We start from the raw sequence: 13,921 nt of genomic DNA, 5'->3' as shown, positions 1-13,921 counted from the left end.
AAAATTTTAAATTAAAAAATAATTGTTGTGTTAGAACCGCACAAGTCCAATTACCGTGTTTACAAAATATTTTTCGAAAATATTAATATTCATAAAAGTTATGAAACTTTTATTAAAAATTTATGAAATCTCAAAACTTAAAATTTTGTATTTTAGTAGACGCGCATTGGCCTTACTAACATTTAAGATAAAACATTTTGCGAAAATTTTCAATAAAACAAAAGTTTGAGGTAATTTTTATTTTGGGTTTAATTAGGTCACGTGATATTTTTGGCCAATGATATTGCATACAAGTTTTTTAAAAAAAATTAAAAATTTTAAATTGAAAAATAATTGTTGTGTTAGAACCGCACAGGTCCAATTACCGTGTTTACAAAATATTTTTCGAAAATATTAATATTCATAAAAGTTATGAAACTTTTATTAAAAATTTATGAAACCTTAAAATCTGAAATTTTATATTTAATTAGGCGCGCATTGGCCTAACTAACATTCAAGAAAAAACATTTCGCAAAAATTTTCAATAAAACAAAAGTTTGAGGTAATTTTTTTTGGGGGTTTAATTAGGTCACGTGATATTTTTGGCCAGTGATATTGCATACAAATTTTTTGAAAAAAAAATTAAAAATTTTAAATCGAAAAATAATTGTTGTGTTAGAACCGCACAGTACCAATTACCGTGTTTACACAATATTTTTCGAAAATAATAGTATTCATAAAAGTTATGAAACTTTTATTAAAAATTTATGAAATCTCAAAATCTGAAATTTTATATTTAATTAGGCGCGCATTGGCCTAACTAACATTCAAGATAAAACATTTTGCAAAAATTCTGAGTAGAACAAAAGTTTATAATAATTTTTATTTTGGGTTTAATTAGGTCACGTGATATTTTTGGCCAATAATATTGCATACAAATTTTTTGAAAAAAAATTAAAAATTTTAAATCGAAAAATAATTGTTGTGTTAGAACCGCACAGGTCCGATTACCGTGTTTACAAAATATTTTTCGAAAATATTAATATTCATAAAAGTTATGAAACTTTTATTAAAAATTTATGAAATCTTAAAACCTAAAATTTTGTATTTTATTAGACGCGCATTGGCCTAACTAACATTCAAGATAAAACATTTCGCGAAAATTTTCAGTAAAACAAAAGTTTGAGGTAATTTTTATTTTGGGTTTAATTAGGTCACGTGATATTTTTGGCCAATGTTATTGCATACAAATTTTTTTAAAAAAAACGACAAATTTAAAATCGAAAAATAATTGTTGTGTTAGAACCGCACAGGTCCGATTACCGTGTTTACAAAATATTTTTCGAAAATATTAATATTCATAAAAGTTATGAAACTTTTATTAAAAATTTATGAAATCTTAAAACCTAAAATTTTGTATTTTATTAGAGGCGCATTGGCCTAACTAACATTCAAGATAAAACATTTCGCGAAAATTTTCAGTAAAACAAAAGTTTGAGGTAATTTTTATTTTGGGTTTAATTAGGTCACGTGATATTTTTGGCCAATGTTATTGCATACAAATTTTTTTAAAAAAAACAACAAATTTGAAATCGAAAAATAATTGTTGTGTTAGAACCGCACAGGTCCAATTACCGTGTTTACAAAATATTTTTCGAAAATATTAATATTCATAAAAGTTATGAAACTTTTATTAAAAATTTATGAAATCTCAAAATCTGAAATTTTATATTTAATTAGGCGCGCATTGGCCTAACTAACATTCAAGATAAAACATTTTGCAAAAATTCTGAGTAGAACAAAAGTTTAAAATAATTTTTATTTTGGGTTTAATTAAATCACGTGATATTTTTGGCCAATAATATTGCATACAAATTTTTTGAAAAAAAATTAAAAATTTTAAATCGAAAAATAATTGTTGTGTTAGAACCGCACAGGTCCGATTACCGTGTTTACAAAATATTTTTCGAAAATATTAATATTCATAAAAGTTATGAAACTTTTATTAAAAATTTATGAAATCTTAAAACCTAAAATTTTGTATTTTATTAGACGCGCATTGGCCTAACTAACATTCAAGATAAAACATTTCGCGAAAATTTTCAGTAAAACAAAAGTTTGAGGTAATTTTTATTTTGGGTTTAATTAGGTCACGTGATATTTTTGGCCAATGATATTGCATACAAATTTTTTAAAAAAAATTAAAAATTTTAAATCGAAAAATAATTGTTGTGTTAGAACTGCACAGGTCCAATTACCGTGTATACAAAATATTTATCGAAAATATTAATATTCATAAAAGTTATGAAACTTTTATTAAAAATTTATGAAATCTCAAAATCTGAAATTTTATATTTAATTAGGCGCGCATTGGCCTAACTAACATTCAAGATAAAACATTTTGCAAAAATTTTCAGTAGAACAAAAGTTTGAGATAATTTTTATTTTGGGTTTAATTAGGTCACGTGCTATTTTTGGCCAATGATATTGCATACAAATTTTTTGAAAAAAAATTAAAAATTTTAAATTAAAAAATAATTGTTGTGTTAGAACTGCACAGGTCCAATTACCGTGTTTACAAAATATTTTTCGAAAATATTAATATTCATTAAAGTTATGAAACTTTTATTAAAAATTTATAAAATCTTAAAACCTAAAATTTTGTATTTTATTAGACGCGCATTGGCTTAACTAACATTCAAGATAAAACATTTCGCGAAAATTTTAAGTAAAACAAAAGTTTGAGGTAATTTTTATTTTGGGTTTAATTAGGTCACGTGATATTTTTGGCCAATGTTATTGCATACAAATTTTTTTAAAAAAAACAACAAATTTTAAATCGAAAAATAATTGTTGTGTTAGAACCGCACAGGTCCAATTACCGTGTTTACAAAATATTTTTCGAAAATATTAATATTCATAAAAGTTATGAAACTTTTATTAAAAATTTATGAAATCTCAAAATCTGAAATTTTATATTTAATTAGGCGCGCATTGGCCTAACTAACATTCAAGATAAAACATTTTGCAAAAATTCTGAGTGGAACAAAAGTTTGAGATAATTTTTATTTTGGGTTTCATTAGGTCACGTGATATTTTTGGCCAATGATATTGCATACAATATTTTTGAAAAAAAATTAAAAATTTTAAATCGAAAAATATTTGTTGTGTTAGAACCGCACAGGTCCGATTACCGTGTTTACAAAATATTTTTCGAAAATATTAATATTCATAAAAGTTATGAAACTTTTATTAAAAATTTATGAAATCTCAAAACCTAAAAATTTTGTATTTTATTAGACGCGCATTAGCCTAACTAACATTCAAGATAAAACATTTCGCGAAAATTTTCAGTAAAACAAAAGTTTGAGGTAATTTTTATTTTGGTTTTCATTAGGTCACGTGATATTTTTGGCCAATGATATTGCATACAAATTTTTTGAAAAAAAATAAAAAATTTTAAATTAAAAAATAATTGTTGTGTTAGAACCGCACAAGTCCAATTACCGTGTTTACAAAATATTTTTCGAAAATATTATTATTCATAAAAGTTATGAAACTTTTATTAAAAATTTATGAAATCTCAAAACTTAAAATTTTGTATTTTAGTAGACGCGCATTGGCCTTACTAACATTTAAGATAAAACATTTTGCGAAAATTTTCAATAAAACAAAAGTTTGAGGTAATTTTTATTTTGGGTTTAATTAGGTCACGTGATATTTTTGGCCAATGATATTGCATACAAGTTTTTTAAAAAAAATTAAAAATTTTAAATTGAAAAATAATTGTTGTGTTAGAACCGCACAGGTCCAATTACCGTGTTTACAAAATATTTTTCGAAAATATTAATATTCATAAAAGTTATGAAACTTTTATTAAAAATTTATGAAACCTTAAAATCTGAAATTTTATATTTAATTAGGCGCGCATTGGCCTAACTAACATTCAAGAAAAAACATTTCGCGAAAATTTTCAGTAAAACCAAAGTTTGAGGTAATTTTTTTTGGGGGTTTAATTAGGTCACGTGATATTTTTGGCCAGTGATATTGCATACAAATTTTTTGAAAAAAAAATTAAAAATTTTAAATCGAAAAATAATTGTTGTGTTAGAACCGCACAGTACCAATTACCGTGTTTACACAATATTTTTCGAAAATAATAGTATTCATAAAAGTTATGAAACTTTTATTAAAAATTTATGAAATCTTAAAACCTAAAATTTTGTACTTTATTAGACGCGCATTGGCCTAAGTAACATTCAAGATAAAACATTTTGCAAAAATTTTCAGTAGAACAAAAGTTTGAGATAATTTTTATTTTGGGTTTAATTAGGTCACGTGATATTTTTGGCCAATGATATTGCATACAAATTTTTTGAAAAAAAATTACTAATTTTAAATCAAAAAATAATTGTTGTGTTAGAACCGAACAGGTCCGATTACCGTGTTTACAAAATATTTTTCGAAAATATTAATATTCATAAAAGTTATGAAACTTTTATTAAAAATTTATGAAATCTTGAAACCTAAAATTTTGTATTTTATTAGACGCGCATTGGCCTAACTAACATTCAAGATAAAACATTTCGCGAAAATTTTCAGTAAAACAAAAGTTTGAGGTAATTTTTATTTTGGGTTTTATTAGGTCACGTGATATTTTTGGCCAATGTTATTGCATACAAATTTTAAAAAAAAAAACAACAAATTTAAAATCGAAAAATAATTGTTGTGTTAGAACCGCACAGGTCCGATTACCGTGTTTACAAAATATTTTTCGAAAATATTAATATTCATAAAAGTTATGAAACTTTTATTAAAAATTTATGAAATCTTAAAACCTAAAATTTTGTATTTTATTAGAGGCGCATTGGCCTAACTAACATTCAAGATAAAACATTTCGCGAAAATTTTCAGTAAAACAAAAGTTTGAGGTAATTTTTATTTTGGGTTTAATTAGGTCACGTGATATTTTTGGCCAATGTTATTGCATACAAATTTTTTTAAAAAAAACAACAAATTTGAAATCGAAAAATAATTGTTGTGTTAGAACCGCACAGGTCCAATTACCGTGTTTACAAAATATTTTTCGAAAATATTAATATTCATAAAAGTTATGAAACTTTTATTAAAAATTTATGAAATCTCAAAATCTGAAATTTTATATTTAATTAGGCGCGCATTGGCCTAACTAACATTCAAGATAAAACATTTTGCAAAAATTCTGAGTAGAACAAAAGTTTAAAATAATTTTTATTTTGGGTTTAATTAGGTCACGTGATATTTTTGGCCAATAATATTGCATACAAATTTTTTGAAAAAAAATTAAAAATTTTAAATCGAAAAATAATTGTTGTGTTAGAACCGCACAGGTCCGATTACCGTGTTTACAAAATATTTTTCGAAAATATTAATATTCATAAAAGTTATGAAACTTTTATTAAAAATTTATGAAATCTTAAAACCTAAAATTTTGTATTTTATTAGACGCGCATTGGCCTAACTAACATTCAAGATAAAACATTTCGCGAAAATTTTCAGTAAAACAAAAGTTTGAGGTAATTTTTATTTTGGGTTTAATTAGGTCACGTGATATTTTTGGCCAATGTTATTGCATACAAATTTTTTTAAAAAAAACGACAAATTTAAAATCGAAAAATAATTGTTGTGTTAGAACCGCACAGGTCCGATTACCGTGTTTACAAAATATTTTTCGAAAATATTAATATTCATAAAAGTTATGAAACTTTTATTAAAAATTTATGAAATCTTAAAACCTAAAATTTTGTATTTTATTAGAGGCGCATTGGCCTAACTAACATTCAAGATAAAACATTTCGCGAAAATTTTCAGTAAAACAAAAGTTTGAGGTAATTTTTATTTTGGGTTTAATTAGGTCACGTGATATTTTTGGCCAATGTTATTGCATACAAATTTTTTTAAAAAAAACAACAAATTTGAAATCGAAAAATAATTGTTGTGTTAGAACCGCACAGGTCCAATTACCGTGTTTACAAAATATTTTTCGAAAATATTAATATTCATAAAAGTTATGAAACTTTTATTAAAAATTTATGAAATCTCAAAATCTGAAATTTTATATTTAATTAGGCGCGCATTGGCCTAACTAACATTCAAGATAAAACATTTTGCAAAAATTCTGAGTAGAACAAAAGTTTAAAATAATTTTTATTTTGGGTTTAATTAGGTCACGTGATATTTTTGGCCAATAATATTGCATACAAATTTTTTGAAAAAAAATTAAAAATTTTTAATCGAAAAATAATTGTTGTGTTAGAACCGCACAGGTCCGATTACCGTGTTTACAAAATATTTTTCGAAAATATTAATATTCATAAAAGTTATGAAACTTTTATTAAAAATTTATGAAATCTTAAAACCTAAAATTTTGTATTTTATTAGACGCGCATTGGCCTAACTAACATTCAAGATAAAACATTTCGCGAAAATTTTCAGTAAAACAAAAGTTTGAGGTAATTTTTATTTTGGGTTTAATTAGGTCACGTGATATTTTTGGCCAATGTTATTGCATACAAATTTTTTAAAAAAAAACGACAAATTTAAAATCAAAAAATAATTGTTGTGTTAGAACCGCACAGGTCCGATTACCGTGTTTACAAAATATTTTTCGAAAATATTAATATTCATAAAAGTTATGAAACTTTTATTAAAAATTTATGAAATCTTAAAACCTAAAATTTTGTATTTTATTAGAGGCGCATTGGCCTAACTAACATTCAAGATAAAACATTTCGCGAAAATTTTCAGTAAAACAAAAGTTTGAGGTAATTTTTATTTTGGGTTTAATTAGGTCACGTGATATTTTTGGCCAATGTTATTGCATACAAATTTTTTAAAAAAAAACAACAAATTTGAAATCGAAAAATAATTGTTGTGTTAGAACCGCACAGGTCCAATTACCGTGTTTACAAAATATTTTTCGAAAATATTAATATTCATAAAAGTTATGAAACTTTTATTAAAAATTTATGAAATCTCAAAATCTGAAATTTTATATTTAATTAGGCGCGCATTGGCCTAACTAACATTCAAGATAAAACATTTTGCAAAAATTCTGAGTAGAACAAAAGTTTAAAATAATTTTTATTTTGGGTTTAATTAGGTCACGTGATATTTTTGGCCAATAATATTGCATACAAATTTTTTGAAAAAAATTAAAAATTTTAAATCGAAAAATAATTGTTGTGTTAGAACCGCACAGGTCCGATTACCGTGTTTACAAAATATTTTTCGAAAATATTAATATTCATAAAAGTTATGAAACTTTTATTAAAAATTTATGAAATCTTAAAACCTAAAATTTTGTATTTTATTAGACGCGCATTGGCCTAACTAACATTCAAGATAAAACATTTCGCGAAAATTTTCAGTAAAACAAAAGTTTGAGGTAATTTTTATTTTGGGTTTAATTAGGTCACGTGATATTTTTGGCCAATGTTATTGCATACAAATTTTTTTAAAAAAAACGACAAATTTTAAATCGAAAAATAATTGTTGTGTTAGAACCGCACAGGTCCAATTACCGTGTTTACAAAATATTTTTCGTAAATATTAATATTCATAAAAGTTATGAAACTTTTATTAAAAATTTATGAAATCTCAAAATCTGAAATTTTATATTTAATTAGGCGCGCATTGGCCTAACTAACATTCAAGATAAAACATTTTGCAAAAATTCTGATTAGAACAAAATTTTAAAATAATTTTTATTTTGGGTTTAATTAGGTCACGTGATATTTTTGGCCAATGATATTGCATACAAATTTTTTGAAAAAAAATTAAAAATTTTAAATCGAAAAATAATTGTTGTGTTAGAACCGCACAGTTCCGATTACCGTGTTTACAAAATATTTTTCGAAAATATTAATATTCATAAAAGTTATGAAACTTTTATTAAAAATTTATGAAATCTTAAAACCTAAAATTTTGTATTTTATTAGACACGCATTGGCCTAACTAACTTTCAAGATAAAACATTTCACGAAAATTTTCAGTAAAACAAAGTTTGAGGTAATTTTTATTTTGGGTTTAATTAGGTCACATGATATTTTTGGCCAATGATATTGCATACAAATTTAAAAAAAAAAATAAAAAAATTTTAAATCGAAAAATAATTGTTGTGTTAGAACCGCACAGTACCAATTACCGTGTTTACAAAATATTTTTCGAAAATATTAATATTCATAAAAGTTATGAAACTTTAATTAAAAATTTATGAAATCTTAAAACCTAAAATTTTGTATTTTATTAGACGCGCATTGGCCTAACTAACATTCAAGATAAAACATTTCGCGAAAATTTTCAGTAAAACAAAAGTTTGAGGTAATTTTTATTTTGGGTTTAATTAGGTCACGTGATATTTTTGGCCAATGTTATTGCATACAAATTTTTTAAAAAAAATCAACAAATTTTAAATCGAAAAATAATTGTTGTGTTAGAACCGCACAGGTCCAATTACCGTGTTTACAAAATATTTTTCGAAAATATTAATATTCATAAAAGTTATGAAACTTTTATTAAAAATTTATGAAATCTCAAAATCTGAAATTTTATATTTAATTAGGCGCGCATTGGCCTAACTAACATTCAAGATAAAACATTTTGCAAAAATTCTGAGTAGAACAAAAGTTTAAAATAATTTTTATTTTGGGTTTAATTAGGTCACGTGATATTTTTGGCCAATGATATTGCATACAAATTTTTTGAAAAAAAATTAAAAATTTTAAATCGAAAAATAATTGTTGTGTTAGAACCGCACAGTTCCGATTACCGTGTTTACAAAATATTTTTCGAAAATATTAATATTCATAAAAGTTATGAAACTTTTATTAAAAATTTATGAAATCTTAAAACCTAAAATTTTGTATTTTATTAGAGGCGCATTGGCCTAACTAACATTCAAGATAAAACATTTCGCGAAAATTTTCAGTAAAACAAAAGTTTAAGGTAATTTTTATTTTGGGTTTAATTAGGTCACATGATATTTTTGGCCAATGATATTGCATACAAATTTAAAAAAAAAACTTTTAAATTTTAAATCAAAAAATAATTGTTGTGTTAGAACCGCACAGTACCAATTACCGTGTTTTCACAATATTTTTCGAAAATATTAATATTCATAAAAGTTATGAAACTTTTATTAAAAATTTATGAAATCTTAAAACCTAAAATTTTGTACTTTATTAGACGCGCATTGGCCTAACTAACATTCAAGATAAAACATTTCGCGAAAATTTTTAGTAAAACAAAAGTTTGAGGTAATTTTTATTTTAGGTTTAATTAGGTCACGTGATATTTTTGGCCAATGTTATTGCATACAAATTTTTTTAAAAAAAACAACAAATTTTAAATCGAAAAATAATTGTTGTGTTAGAACCGCACAGGTCCAATTACCGTGTTTACAAAATATTTTTCGAAAATATTAATATTCATAAAAGTTATGAAACTTTTATTAAAAATTTATGAAATCTCAAAATCTGAAATTTTATATTTAATTAGGCGCGCATTGGCCTAACTAACATTCAAGATAAAACATTTTGCAAAAATTCTGAGTAGAACAAAAGTTTAAAATAATTTTTATTTTGGGTTTAATTAGGTCACGTGATATTTTTGGCCAATGATATTGCATACAAATTTTTTGAAAAAAAATTAAAAATTTTAAATCGAAAAATAATTGTTGTGTTAGAACCGCACAGGTCCGATTACCGTGTTTACAAAAATTTTTCGAAAATATTAATATTCATAAAAGTTATGAAACTTTTATTAAAAATTTATGAAATCTTAAAACCTAAAATTTTGTATTTTATTAGACGCGCATTGGCCTAACTAACATTCAAGATAAAACATTTCGCGAAAATTTTTAGTAAAACAAAAGTTTGAGGTAATTTTTATTTTGGGTTTAAATAGGTCAAAAGGTCGCGCGAACAATTCAATGTGCGCGAAATAAAAAAATGTTTTTTTGTTCTTTTAATTATTTTCGAAAATTTCTTTATCTTGAGCATTAGTTATACCAAAACAGTTCTAAAAAAAGTTAAAAATCAATGTCATAAATTTTTCATAACTCTCGGAAATATTATTGTTTGCTAAAAATTTTTTGCAAGCACCGCTGTCAGAACAGTGCGGTTTTATTGGTATAGTGATCTTTTGATTTAAAAAAAAAAAAAAATTTTAAAACCTTTTTACTAGTGTGCTAGGTCACGTGATCATATGACCGGCCCTATGTACGCAAAATACAAAAAATTGGTAAGTTGATTATTTTGAGGAGTCTAAGTTGGGAACCATACCTCGGAACTCAGTACTGAGAGTTGTTGGCCTTTCGCACTGAGCTAACTGTCACGACGTTTCAATGATGCAAAATTGTATACATAGCTTAAGTAAGCACTTGTAATAATAAAAAAAACTAGATTTATTTGATAAATAAAAAATTGTTTGAAAATATTTGATTATTTTTAATATAAATTTTTATAATAAAAAAAGATATGCATATCCATTAACTAAGAATATTACAAACCTTTGATTTTTAATAAACAGACAAGCATTTATATATATAATACAAACAAAAACTAATATTTAACCAAGTTTTAAGTTGGTGATATTAGGATATAAATTATAGTAAATTTTAAATTCTTAAAATTGATTTTTATTAAATAAACAAGCATTTAAATATGATAAATAAACGAAAGTTATTTTTCTAATATGTTTTTTAATTACTTATATTATAAAATACATCTTACCAGATTTTTAATGCTTAATGTCAAACTTTAATTTTTAATGAACAAACCAGCATTTAAATATAAAAAACAAGCAAGAATTATTTTTTAATTTATTTTCGAATTATGAATATTATAAGATAAAACCGACCAAAATTTAAAAACCTAAAAACAATCTTTAAATTTAAATAAACAAACACCTATTAATTAGTAATTAGTGACAAAAATTAAATTCGTTTTTAAGTTAATAATATCATGATATACAATTGACAAAAATTTAAAAAATTAATAACAACCTTTAAATTTTAATAAACAAACACATATTAATTAGTAATTAGTGATAATTAAATGTTGTAAATAGGAGAATGAAAACATAATCTGATAATAAACAACATACTAAAACTTCAGATTTTAAATTCTAAGGAACTAAAGATATCTTCTTTCAAAATTGGGACTAGAAAGAATAAAAATAATAAAAAAAATAATAATAAGTATAATGACAATAACAATATGTTTCGAAATCTAAGATTTTAAACCATAATAAAGCGTCATTAATAATGTCGTAAAGACGCTTAATAAATTGTATTTAGAAATAAAATAGCAAAATAAACAACTGATGATTGATATTAATTTTAAAAGGGTTAAATAAAATAAACTGTTTAATCGGTTTAAAACTGGTTATATACCTTAAATTACCTTGGAAAAATGCTAAAAGGCGAAATCTCGGAACAAAAAACGCAGAAAACGGAATCTTAATTTTTACAATTTATTAATGATGTAAATGTTTATTTACACAACTTACATTTAAAAATTATCAATATTTACGTTAAACCAGTTATACTTTTATTCTTCTACAAATATTTTTTATGAGAAAAGGTTATTGTCTTATAGTAGCAAATGTTTTATTACCAAATATTGTTTACTTTACATAAAGCAGATTGGGTTTTTAAGTTACATTGGTAAGAGTTTAAATCAAGGAAAAAGTGCTTTAATAAGGGGGCAGGCACAAAATGTGAGGAGCGCTATTTTGAAAGGTTTAAACCAGGGGGGGATGGCGGGGGTCATTTAAATCTGGGGTTACAAAACGCAAGTAGTGCTCTTACCAAAAAGGGTTAAATTAAAAATAGAACTTAAAGGGACACGAAACGTGCTTTTTCGAAAAAAAAATAATAAAAACTTAAACTGGAGAAGAGGGAAATGTTACGTTACTTTAGTAAAAGAGGGGTTTAAATCAAGAAACTTAGGAAGACAAGCCCAAAATGATGGGAACACTGTGTTTAAAGATCTTCTTTAAGGGGAAAAAATAGCTATGTTGTAATGGGTTGAATCAAGAAGCTCAGAGAAAGGTGAGGGAGGGGACAAGTTGTTGGGGATATTTTATTAAAAGGAATAGCCAAATTTTTAGTGGGTTAAATTAGGCTTTTAATCCCCACTTTCAATCCGTCCGAAATTATAGGGTACCAGAACATCAAGATGGGTGTTCAACACTTAGGTTCTCTCGTACCCATCTAAACTCTTTGCTGTATAACCTAATGGCAAAGATCAATTAGGTAATAATATCCCAAACTGGCAAAAATAACCTTATGTTTAGGCCGTAAGGTTTGCTTTCTACACCTACAATAAATACAAAGCACACATTTTCAACACAATACAACACAGCGCAACAAAATAACACAAAAAGCAAAAATTTACAGCACTGCAACACATAGCGATGTTATTTGTCTCGAAGTACGAAAGACCAACTTTTACATGATATCTCTTTTTTTGTTGTTTTTTCTGTGTCCCGAGAATTAGTTTTGTTCTTTGGGTTTTCCGTATCTCTAAATAAATGCATACAGATCCTTAGAAACTAAAATAAATCAAGATTTGTCGTTATTAAAAAAGAAAAAAGGGGCATTTCCCAATTACTAAATCATAAAATAAGGAAATCTTATTCTTTAGCTATTGCAAAGGTCTTATAAGCTAATGTATTAATAAAGTAATTTTTTTACTACATGGAACAAACTTATCCAGTAAACTAATTAAACAATTAAGAAATTGTACTTACATGCTTCCTAATCGGTTTCAAAAAATGTTGCTAAACATGGTTTTCATTGCTTTGCATGGTTTTGTAATCACCATTTCATGCCACAAACTTTTGTCTTTTTAACTTTTATCCACAGTTGATGGAAGTAAACCAGTTTCAAAATAAAGATGCAATATCAATATATGTAAAAAAAAATCAAATTTATAATTTGAAGCAAGTCAAATATTTCAATATAGTCACTTTGCCTTATAGTACTATCAGACTAACAGTCTATTAAAACATGAACCATTTGCAATCGCCTTAAACAAACTTAAGTTTAAACAAACAAAAATTTAAATTCTGTTCATAAGAAAATATTTAAAGGTTTATGAATTAAAATAAAAACGTTGGGTAAACTTTTACACTAAATCTGAGTTAAAAATAACAAATTATTTTAAACAAACTTACCTTTAGGATTTTAATCTTTCTATAAGTTGAAGGTTTGAAGTGGAATTAAACTCTAAAAAATCAGCAAATGACAGAAGGCCTGTGTCTGTGTGTTATGAGTTTAAAACAAATATTTAAAAACAAACAAGGGCTAACAATAATTTAATTAAATATACCAAACATTAATTGATAGTAGCTAAATAAAATCAATCCAATCACAATAAGAAAAAAAATTGGTATATTATTCCAATTAACAGATTAACAAAAACATGTACTTACACTATCTGACTATTTTTAGCAAAGCCTGAAAGCGTAATGCCTGGCGTCTGTGACCGTCTGAACGTCAGAATTGTCTGATTGTAAAACCAAAAAAGTAATCTGCTTTTCATTAATTCGGACAGATGTTTTTTTCAACTATTATACCATTTTGCTAACATTATTTTTTTTTTCTTTGGTATTGTTTGTAAAAACACGTGATTGTCAAAAATCCAAAAAAATGGTAGACACTTTTTCTTAAATTAAAAAAAGAGAAAATTTCAATTAAAGGTAACAATATTTTTAAATATGTAGAAATTTACTTGCATAAAAAATCTCACAAAAAAAATAAAAACTGGAAAATATTTTAGACAAGTATAGTTGCGCAAAATAGCCATCATTAATTTTAAGAAGAACCCAAAGATTTTAATTCTTTTTCTTTTGCCATTTTAAGAGCTGTTAATAAAGCAAGCCGTTTTTGGGAATT

This window comes from Corella eumyota, chromosome 7, assembly GCF_963082875.1.
Source record: "Corella eumyota chromosome 7, kaCorEumy4.1, whole genome shotgun sequence".
Classification (NCBI taxonomy): domain Eukaryota; kingdom Metazoa; phylum Chordata; class Ascidiacea; order Phlebobranchia; family Corellidae; genus Corella; species Corella eumyota.
Note: the sequence above shows the minus strand (reverse complement) of the source record.